At 33.9% G+C, this 12057-nt stretch overlaps 1 protein-coding gene and 1 pseudogene across 9 annotated transcripts in view; one reads left to right on the forward strand and one right to left on the reverse strand.

The window, feature by feature from the left end:
* CLOCK (clock circadian regulator) overlaps positions 1-12057 on the reverse strand; it is a 105498-nt gene that overhangs the window by 78155 nt on the left and 15286 nt on the right. The window lies entirely within an intron of this gene.
* LOC120588409 (uncharacterized) lies at positions 4495-4613 on the forward strand (annotated as a pseudogene).

Raw genomic sequence — 12057 nt, forward strand, 5'->3', positions numbered from 1 at the left:
TATAAACTTTCCAGTTTTCTTCCTGTTATTGATTTGTGGTACCATACCATCGCAGCTAGAAGATACTTGGTATGATATCAATCTTACATTGGCTAAGCCATGTTTTGTGACCTAACGTATGATCTGTCCTGGAGAGTGTTGTGCGTGTGCTTGAGAATAAGTACTCTGCTGCTGTTGGATGGAGTTTTTTGGATATGTCTGCTAAGTTAATTTGGTCTAAAGTACATTTCGTGTCCAGCATTTCCCATCTGATGTTCCATCTACAATGCAGACTCTACATGATCTACCCATTGTTGAAATTGGGGTGTGGAAGTCCCCTACTACTACTGTATAGTTGTCCATTCTACCCTGGATCTGTTTTTGCTTAACATATTCAGGTGTTCCAATGTTGGCGTACATGTATTTAATACTGCAATATCCTCCTGATGAATCGACCCCTTTTTTACTATACAATGATCCTGTTAGTTTTTGTCTTAAAGTCTGTTTTATAGCTACCCCTGCTCTCTCTGGTTTGCATTTGCATGGAATATCTTTTTCTATCCTTTCGTGTCCTTGAAGGTGAATGAGTCTCTTGTAGGCAGCATATAGTGGGTTTTTTTTTTTTTTCAGTCTGGACAGCTGCCCTATACCTTTTGATTGGAAAATTTAATCCATTTATATTAAAATAATATGATAAGAACATACTAATGCCATTTTAATTGTTTTGTGGCTATTTTGTAGTTGCCTTGTTCCTTTCCTCCTCTTTCATTGTCTTTGCAAATTGGTTATTTTTTGTAGTGGTATCCCTTGATTTCCATCTTCTTTATCTTTTATGTATCTACTGTAGAATTTGCTTTGTGGTTACCATGAGGCTTATGTAAAACATCTTCTAGATCTAACAGTCTATTTTAAGCTAACAACTTAGATCACATACAAAAGCTCTCTTTTACTCCCCTTCCAATGTTTTGTTTTTTTGTCATAATTTACCTCTTTTAATACTGTACATCTATTAACAAATTATTGTAGCTACAGTTATTGTTAATACTTTCATCCTTTAAACCTGTATAATAGAGTTAAGTGATTAATGCATCACTATATTACGGTATTAGAATACTTTAATTTTGACTACATACTTACCTTTAACAATATGTTTGTATTTTCATGTTTTTGTCTTACTAATTAGCATCTTTTCATTTCAGTTTGAGAAATTCCTCTCAACACTCTTTTTAAGGCAGGTCTAGTGGTGAAAAACTCCCTTAGCTTTTGTTTGGGAAAATCTCCTTCATTCCTGAAAAATAACTTTACTGAGTAACGTATCTTTCTTTGGCAGGGGTTCCCTGCCCACCCCCACCCCACCCCCCATCCCCCGCCGAACACTTTGAATACATCACTTTCTACTAGCCTGAAAAGTTTCTGCTAAATAATCTGCTCATTAACTTCTGGAGTAGGGCAGGTTTCCCTATATATGAGGATCTTTTTTTTCTCCTGCTGCTTTTCAAATATAGTGTTTGATTTTAGACAGTTTTATTACACTTGTCTTGAAGAAGATAATTTTCAACTGAAATTTTGGAGTTACCTATTAGCTTGACAAACTTGGGATGTTCAAATCTCTCCCCAGATTTAGGAAGTTCTCAACCATTATACCTTTAAATTAGCATTCTGCAAATATAGGGTTTAAGAGAAAGGTGAAGTGGGTAGAGGGGATCAAATATATGGTAGCTGAAGGAAACTGGACTTTGAGTGGTAAACACAATAGAATATGCAGATGTCAAATGATAATGTACAACTGAAAATTACAAAATTGTATTAATCAATGCTACTCCAATAAACTTAATTCAATATTAAAAATTAATTAATAATTAGCATTCTGCTCTTTTCTCCTTCGCTTCTCCTTCTGGGACTCCAATAATGAGTAGGCTGTTTCTTTCAATGGTATCCTATAATTCACATAAACTTTTCATACTTTCGCATTCTCTTTTCTTTTTGTACCTCTTATTGGGTGATTTCCAATTACCTGTCTTCTCATTCACTAAATCTTTCTTCTGCTTGGTCAAGTCTACAGTTGAGGACTTACTGAAATCTTCAGTTCAGTCATTGTATTCCTTAACTCTAGGATTTCTGTTTTTTCTTAATGGTTTCTATTTCTTTGTTGGAATTTCTCATTTTGTTCTTTGAAGTTCAATGAATTCGAGAGGATTATTATGAATTCTTTGGCAGTTTATAGACCTCTATCTCTTTAGGATAAGTCATTAAAGTTCTGTTAGTTTCCTTTGGTGGAGTCATGTTTCCTTGATTACTCATAATCCTGTGGCCTTGCATTGCTGTCTGCACATTTGAGGAAGTAAGCACCTCTTCCAGCCTTTACAACCTGCTTCAATAGACAAAGTCCTTTACCAGTCAGGGCATTCAGAGACTCTGAGTGGGTCATCAAGTGGTATCTGTAGACAAGTATGCTGCTGGAGCCTCTGGGCAGGCTGGCATGGTGTCTGGGTCAGCATGTGGATAGACCTGCTGCTTGCATAATCGTGGATCATCCTAGAGACTGAGTTCATTGGTTTAGGCCTAGGGCTTGAATCTGTGGTAATGGGCCTCAGACCTGTTTCTGCATGGCTAGACATGAATCCTGGGTCCACAGAGACCAACCAGGCACTGAGTACCAATGGGGTGGGCCCAGCATCTGAGTCCATGGGAGCTGGTCCAGTACTAGGATGAGGCAGGAGTTTGGTTTCATTGGAGCTAGCCTGGAGCTAGGGTAAGCCTGACAACACTGGCCACGGGAGTTAGCCTATAATCTGGGGCCTTGGTGGCTGGTCTTGCACCAAAGGAGGCTGGGAGCCTGGATCCATGGTGGTTGGCTTGGTGCTGGGGTGAGCCAGGAGCCTAGGTCCAGAGGAGCTGGTCTAGAGTTTAGATCCACAGGGGCTAGCCTGAAGACAGGGCAGGTCAAGGACCTGGAGCCACAGTAGTCAGCCTGGCACTGGGCCCAGCAAGGAGTCTGGGTTCACAGGCACTGATTGTGAGCTGTGGGGCTACAGGAGCTGTCCAGGGTCACTGGAGCCAGTTGGTGCTCGGATGTGCCAGTAGCTTGGTGTTGTGGGAGCCACCTGGAGCCACGGAATCCAGCATGCACTGAAGTGAGCCAGGAGGTTAGATCTGTAGGAGCCTGCTGGGAGCCTGGTCCCAAAGGAGTTGGCTAGCACCAGGGTGGGCCAGGAGCCTGGGTTCACAGAAGCCCATCAAGAGCTTGGGGCCACAGGAGCCAGATAGTGCTAAGATGCCTCAGTTTACAGGGATACTCTGGCAGCCTGGAGTTGAGGAAGATGCCTAGAGCTGCAGGAGTTGCCTGGGGACACTGGAGCTGGCATGCACTATGGTAAGATGGAACTGGGTTTGCAGGAGTAAACTTTTTTTGGCAGAAGACAAGCATTAGAAATTCCTATGTTGCCATTTTTTTCCAATGATGAAATATTTTTTTCTTCAATGATGAAATCTTATATACTCTGATGATAATACTATGTCAACTGCTAATCTTTAATAATTAAGAATTTTAGAGACCTAAAAAATTAAGTTTTAAACATACAATTAAAATTTATTGCTTAAATAAAATGTGTTTCACCAACTAAAGTTGTCAAAGCATTTTCTTAAGTGGTTAATTAGTAGTATAAGTGAGAATTCTCAATTGGCACAAATTAAGAGTATTTACATTTGGGCAACTAGGTTATGATGTGATATATTACTCCCATTTATGGTTTAGTACTCCAGTGGTATGAAAGTTAGTCTTAAACTCCTTAAAAAGCTTAGAGTCCAACTGGATTATATACAACTAAATGTTCTTTTAGATAGATGGGAAGATAAATTCTCAGACTATCATTATATGCAATAATGTTAAAATAATTACTAAATATATGAATCAAGTATTTAAATATATGCATGAATATAAATATGGATAATCAATAGCTTCAACATTTAGTTATGTTCAAAAACTAATTATTAAGTCTATACTATGTCCAGGCACTATTTTGGGTACTAGGATTACATTACTGAACAGAACAGACTCTACCATTAGAAACTTATGAGTTATGTTAGGAAAGTATTTTCATTTTTATTTTCATAATATCTACAAAAAGTACTCGCTAGTAATATCTTTAGGAAATCCAAATCAGGGCTTTCAACAAAAGGTAGCAAAGGGAAGAAGGAGTCCTAAGGACAACAAGATGCCCTCTTCTAATCATATCTATAGGCTTATGATTTGACAGTTGAGATAAAATAAGAACTTGTTTCAGGCTGCGTATTATTCCAATGGTATTTCATTACCCTTGCTGCATATTAAAAACCATAATTACTAAAGTAATTATTTTAGTGCTAGTAATTGTAATGTAGTGCAATCTAGGTTAAGTGGCAAACAAATTTAAAGAACATTTCACTACTACTGAATTTTTTTAAATGTGCATGTTTTAGGACCTAGACAAACAAGAAAAGGATTTGTAGAAAAGCAAAGTTTTAGAATATATCTTAGTCTACAGCCATGCTACCCTGAACAATCCCAATCCTGTCTGATCTCGGAAGCTAAGCAGGGTCAGGCTTGGTTAGTACTTGGATGGGAGACCACTTAGGAAGACCAGGTGTTGTAGGCATAAAAACTAAAAATAAATAAATAAATAAAAATAAGGGATTGTGAGCTGACAAGGTCCTTGCAATCTGTGAGGTCAACCAAGGGTTGCTGCGCCTAAAAAAATAAATAAATAAATTTTAAAAAATAAAGTAAAATAAAAATAAAATATATCTTAAAGTCAGTAAATATGTAACCAATCTCTTACACCTTCAGCAGGCACCCTGTAATTGATTTAAGAATAATTATAAAGATCTTTAGTCATTAAAAAGATTTAAATTACATTCCAAGGCAGAAAAATATACTAATATATTTCTAAAATACTTATATATTAAATGTTAAGAAAAGCATTGAAGACCAAAACTTATAGATCATAAACAAATTAGTAACACTATATTCCCTGAATGTTCCACTCAATTAGAGATTTATTTTTGGTCTTTTTGAGGACTGCTGTGTAATGCTACTCCTCTGTTTAGATTTAATCCCTATGTGTTTAATTTTCTTATCCATGAGTAAAGCTTACTTGAATCATTAGACTATAATATGCTGACAGCTTCAAAGTGTCAAGCCGTAAAAAATGGCTTGGCTCATCTATTCGGGAAATGGGAAAATTCTTTCAACAAATGACATTTTGTGTACTAGTCTGTTTATATGCTTTCAAGTAATAGTCTCAAATTACAGGCCTAAACTTTTTTCTCTTTTGCCCTAACCCTTATCTACACTTCCTCTCTCATAGTGACTCTGTAATAAGATGTAATACTATTTCTGAAAATAGGTAACAACTACAAGCAACAGGTTGTAAATAATGCAGTATAAAGTGACATCTTAAATAACCAGTACTTTCATTATATAAACAGTAGAATTTCATACATTTGACATATGTCCTTGTTAAAGATGTTATTCTTTATTTACATTTAAAATATCCCCTAGAAATTCCAAGAGAAATTGCCTTTAAAATATATCATTAAGTTCTTAGGGGATGTAAGTACAGGTTTTGATTTTTATTTCCTGACCCATTTAAGAGCCCTTTTGTTGTTTGAAAGATTTTTAGATTAAAATCTTAAGGTGCTCTCAATATTTTATATGAACCTTTTATTGACTACTAAAATCAAATTAAATATTTTTGTCAATTAAAGGTAAGTAGTATATACCCAACATCACAGAGAACTGCTTGCTATCCTCATTTATAAGTAGAAGAGAAGACTTGGCTCCTGGTGCCTGAAAAAAATTATTTTTAATACTTTCAGTATAAATTAATTGTAATTAAATAAATCTAAAGTGAACCTAGTATTTGCGTTTTTTTACTTTATGCAATGATGTTACACTTATCATTTATTATATAAGAAACTATTGTGCAATGAGTTTCTAGGCAGCTTTTATTTTGTCTGCATATCCAATTAGTTTCTTAAAACTTACATATTATTGAGGTAATAAATGCACACAGCTTTAAAAAAGAAAAAAGTGTGAAAGGTTTATAATGGAAAGGCAGCATGACTGTCCTTACCTGCAGTCCTACTACCTAGAAGCACTCACTTTACCTATTTGTTTGTAATTTTTAATATTTATCTTTATAATTTTAGATAACACGTCTTTCTCGATTAATCTCAAATTACCTACTGACTCCTAGCTAGGAAAAAGGTTTTAGTTCACTTATATTGTTTCCAATCTGCTCTCTTCTCTCCTCATTCAAATGGCAATCAATCTTATTGAGCACTTGATATGTGGCTAATAAAACTGAGAAACTGAATTTTAAATTTTGTTCAACTTTAATAGCTAGATGTGGGTAGTGGCTACCATACTGGATGGGCAGCCCTAAATTATTCCTACCTTTAAGAATGTACTGAAGTTTTCTTCTTTATGATCCAGTATTACAATCAATTTTTGCATATGTTCTGTAAGTGCTTGGAAAGAAGGTATGTCTCTATTTTCAAAGCAGAATTCAGTTTATCCATCAAATTTTGCTTACTGAGATATTTAGCTGTTCTATAGCCTCAATTTTTTGTTCTTTTGATACGCGATGATCTGCGAGAGATCCATTACACTGTTCCACCAATACGATTTTTCTGAGTAAGTCTCCAGTATCTTTTTTGCCTTTTGAATATTAATGCTCTATTATTTTATAAAAATATTTGGTATTTCTACATTGTAAATTATAACCTTTACAGTCATAAAGTACCCATTTTTGTCTCATTTAATTCTGTCTCTTTATATTTTATGTATAGTTCTGTTATTTTAATAAGGTTTTTATTTTTGTACTAGTGGATACCTTTGTAATCACATGCATATATAATGAACTTAGTCTTCCATTTCTTCACATATTACCTATTAGTTCTCTACTATAAGCTATGTTAAGATATGCTTGTTTTTCCTCCTCCCTTTCTCATCATTAGATTTCAACCAAAAACAATCTTTTCTACTGTGTACTCTTCTGCTGTTAGGTATACTACTATTACAATACTTGTTGATTTTATATGCTATTGACCCCTAGTTATTACCGAGATGGCAAGCAGCATACTTAGCACATGTATTCAAGCTCCCACCTTATTTCTCCTTTTCCTTCTGAAATTGTTAGTTGTTTCATTATTAGAATATATAGCAAACTAAGGTCTGCTCAAATATCAACTTCTCAATTAAGACTTCTCTGTCCACTCAATTTAAAACTGTAAACACCACCCTCCCTGCCCCCATACTCATATACTCCAACCCCCTACACTGATTTTTCTCCATAATACTCATGACTAGCACTAACATATTTTTAACTTATTAGCTGCTCATCTGGTTTCCCCAGTTGAACTGTAAACTCCCCAAAGGCAGGGCTTTTTGCCTACTTTTGTTCACTGGTATAAAACACTAGCAATTAGAACAGCGTCTGGCACACAGCAGATGCTCAATACTTGCTGAATGAACACGACGAAGTTTACTACTAAAAGTATATTCAAAAACTGAGAGAAATTAAAAGCTTAAATGAACACAGAGACTCAATATTGTTAAGATGTCAATTCTCCTTAAAATGATCTATAGATTCAATACAATCAATCGAAATCTCAATAGCTATTTCTATATAAAATGACAAGTTAATTTTAAAAGCCATATGAAATAAAGGAGACCTAAAAGAGCCAAAAGAATTTTGAAAAATAAGCACAAAGTTGGAGAACTTCCACTGTCAGATTTAAAGCTACAGTGATTAAGTCATTAAGGTACGGATGTAAGGATAGACATACAGTAGTTCATTACATAGAGAGTTCATAATTAAATTTGTTTTCTCAACAAATGGTGCTGGAATAACTGTATATCTATTGGGGAAAAAAATTTTTTTTAAACAACTGCAACCTTTTCTTCACACCATGTATCAAAATTAATTGTCAATGAATCATAGACTTAAACATAAATGCCAAAACTATAAAACTTCTATAATAAAACAAAAGAGAAAATCTTTGAGATGGGCACATATTTTCTAGGACAAAAAATATGAAGCATAAAAGAATTGATAAATTAGATTTCATCAAAATTAAAAGCTTCTCTCTTCCAAGGCACCATTAAGAAAATAAAAAGGGAAGCCACGGATTGGGAGATAACTTTCACAACTCTAATATCTGATAAAGGCCTCATATCAGATATTATATTAAAGCAAAAAAAAAAAAAAACCTTGTATCTCAAAAAAGCAAAACCCCAATTTCTTTACTGGGCAAATATTTAAGCATACACTTCACAAAATAAAATATATAAATAAACACATGAAAATATGCTCAATATCATTAGTCATTAGGGAAATGCAAATTAAAATCACAATGAGATACATCATAACACACCCACTAAAATGGAACTCAAAAACAATGATAATACCAAGGGTTGGCAGGAATGTGGAGCAACTAAAACTCATACATTGTTAAAGGGAACATAAATGACACAGCCACTTTAGACAACGATTTGTCATCCTTATGTAGTTAACCACACAAATACTACACAATCCGGAAGATCCATTCTTAGGTGTTTGCCCAAGCAAAATGAAAATTCATGTCCACAAACGTTTAGCAGTTTTGTTTGTAACAGGCAAAACCAAGAAGCAATCCAAATGTCCACCAACTGACAGTTATAAACAAATTATACCATATTCCATACAATGGAATACTATTCAGCAATAGAAACACACCATTGACATAGATGAATCAAAGACATTACGCTAAGTGGAAGCCAGACCCCAGGGAGACCATACACTGCTCTCATTTATACTATGATCCCATTTACATTATGTTGCAGAAAAGGCAAGACTGTATTAATAGAAAAATTAATAGATTAGTGGTTGTGGTAGTGTTTATAAAAACATATACATTTGTCAAAACTTAGTCAGTACGCTTATATTGGTGAATCTTAAAATATATATTAAACCTCAATAAATCTAATTTTTAAAAAGTATACTAGGTCAAAAACTAAATTCCAACTACCTAAAACCTAAGAGAAAAATACTTAACACAAAACAGCTCACGAAAATTGAGTATTCTGTACAGCTTTTAAAAATAATAGGGAGTTGTCCATAACCAACAAGAATGGAATAGTTACAGCAGCAGACTAATACTCTTACTGAGAACAAGTAGAAAAGCTAAATAAATTACAAAATTATATTTTTTAAAGGCAGCAGAGAGATGTGGAAGCATGGGGAACAATAAAGTCTAAAACTCCAGAGAAGAAGAAATCTATTTTAAAGGTGTTCAGATGATCTGCAGTTGTCTTTTCCCTGGGGGTATTTCCAGATTTACTGGAGGCTGAAAACTGAGACTTGCCCTGTGCAGAATATCACTGCTATAAACTGAGAAGCCGGGAGAGCTTCTGTTGTTTACACAGGGCAGAAGAAACAAAACTGGGAGGCTGCAGGGACCTCAAGCTCAAGGCTAGTATCTCTCACAAGATATTTGTTTCATTTTAAAACTGTGCAGGGTAAGAGGCTAAATAATTAATTGAAAAACTTTGTAAAGCAAAGTTAATTACCCACCTTTGGCACTGCAAAGGGAACAAAGACTATCAAGCTTTGAATTCAAAGTCCTGGAAAACCACACCCTACAAATAAGGCAAGCAAGAGGAAGAGCACCACCAAACTACTAAAACAGCAACCTATCCTCCACGTTAATTAAGGTGATTGGCTCCCTATTCTATCTTTCTAAGAGAAAAGATGAACCCCCTCTGGCAGAATATACTTGGCAATGATTGCTTTATTTTGCTTTTTAATTCACAAGGTCTGGCATTCAATCAAAAACGACAAAACATAAACAAAACAATCAACTAACTTGACCTAATTGACATTTATAGAACACTCCACCCAACGACAGAATACAATCTTTTCAAGAGTATACAGAACATTTGCCAAGACAGACCATATTCCGGCCATAAAAGCAAGTATCAATAAATTCAAAAGGCTCCAAGTCATATAAAGTATGTTCTTCTTTCACTACAACAGGATAAATTTAAAAATAACAGAAAGATCTCTGGGAAATCTTCAAATATTTGGAACCTAAATAACACACTTCTAAATAATCTACAGACCAAATAAGACATCAAAAAATAGGAAAGTATTTTGAACTCGATTAAAAAAAAAAAACTATATATATATAGACATATATATAGATATATATATAAACTATATATATAGACATTTACATACATATATATATATATATATATATATATATATATATATAAAATTTCTAAGCAGGACTTAGAAGGAAGTTAATAGCATACCCTATGCGGGGGAGGGTGTCACAAATTACCTCAGCTTCTACCTTAACAAAATAGAAAAGGAAAACAAAACCCAAAATAAGTTTTAAAAAAAAGGAAATAAAGATCAGAACAGAAATAAAGGAATAAAAAATAGGAACACTAGAGTAAATCTGTTAAACCAAAAACAAATTCTTTGACAATCTTAATAAAGTTAATAAATCTCTAATTAGACTGATCAAGGGAAAAGAAGACAAAAATCATCAATACTAAGAATGATACTGAATCTCTATAGATTAAATAGGTATTACACTCACTATAGATTCTACAATTATTTAAATAACAAGAGTATTATAAACAACTTTACCAATAAATTCTATAACTAAGATGAAATTACAAGGTCCTTGAAAAACTTAGCAAATATACAAAAAAAAAAAAAAAAAACCATACAACCACACAACCAATGACCAACAGAAAAATATAAGTAAACCAATGGATGATGCAGGTCCTGAAATTAATAGACAAACATTTAAATAATTATAATCAATATGTTCAAGAGAATTGGAGTCTATTAAAAATCTATAAAACAGAATCAAATAGATGTTTTACAATGCAAAATTAAGAACATAATAGACTGGCTTGGACAAAGAAGCCAGATTTGGTGTGTTGGAAAATAGGTCATTAGAAGATACTCAAACTAGAGAGAAAAAAACTTTTTGAGAGATGTGGAACATGAACACTGAGTGTAATAAACGTTTAAATTAGAATCCATAGTACTGAAAGTCCTAGCTAGAGCAATCAGGTAAGGGAAAGAAATAAAAGGCATCCAAACTAGGAATGAAGAAGTCCAAATGTCACTTTCTGCTAACAACATGAATCTTTATATAGAAAACTTTAAAGACTCCACTAAAAAACAATTAGAAACAATAAACAAATACAGTAAAGTTGCAATATTCAAAAATCAGTGTAGAAAAATCCACTGTGTTCCTATATATTAACAATGAAATTCTAGAAAGAGACATGAAAAAAAAAACAATTCCTTTCACAATTGCAACAAAAAGAATAAAATACCTATGAATAAACTTAACAAAGGATGTGAAGGACCTACATACTGAAAACTATAAAACATTAAAAGAAATTGAAGACACACACAAAAAAAATGGAGATATTCCATGTTCATGGAATCAACACAGATAAAACAGACATTATTACCCAAAGCAATAAACAGATTTAATGCAATCCTCATCAAAATCCCAATAACACTTTTTAAAGAAACAGAACAAAAAATCATCAGATTTGTAGGTAATCACAAAAGACCCTGAATAGCCAAAGAAATCCTGAGAAAACGAACAAGGCCAGATGTATCGGACTCCCTGACTTTAAATTATACTACAAAACAACAATAATCAAAACAGCATGGTACTGGCAGAAAAAATAGACACACAGACCAATGGAAGAGAACTAGGAGCCTGGAAATAAACCCACATATTTATGGGCAAATAATTTTTGACAAAGGAGCCAAAAGCGTCTAATGAAGATAAGAAAGCCTCTTCAATAAACAGTACTGGAAAAATTGGAAAGCCACATACACAAAAATTAACTCAAAGACCTAAATATAAGGCTTGAAACAATAAACTGCATGGAAGAAAACATAGGTACTAAACCCATGGACCTTGGTCTTAGAATTTTACATTTGACTTCAAAGGCAAGGGAAGTAAAAGCAAAAATATATGAATGGGACTGTATCAAACTAAAAAGCTCCT

Source organism: Pteropus medius, unplaced genomic scaffold (genome assembly GCF_902729225.1).
Source record: "Pteropus medius unplaced genomic scaffold, Ma_sr-lr_union100, whole genome shotgun sequence".
Taxonomy (NCBI): domain Eukaryota; kingdom Metazoa; phylum Chordata; class Mammalia; order Chiroptera; family Pteropodidae; genus Pteropus; species Pteropus medius.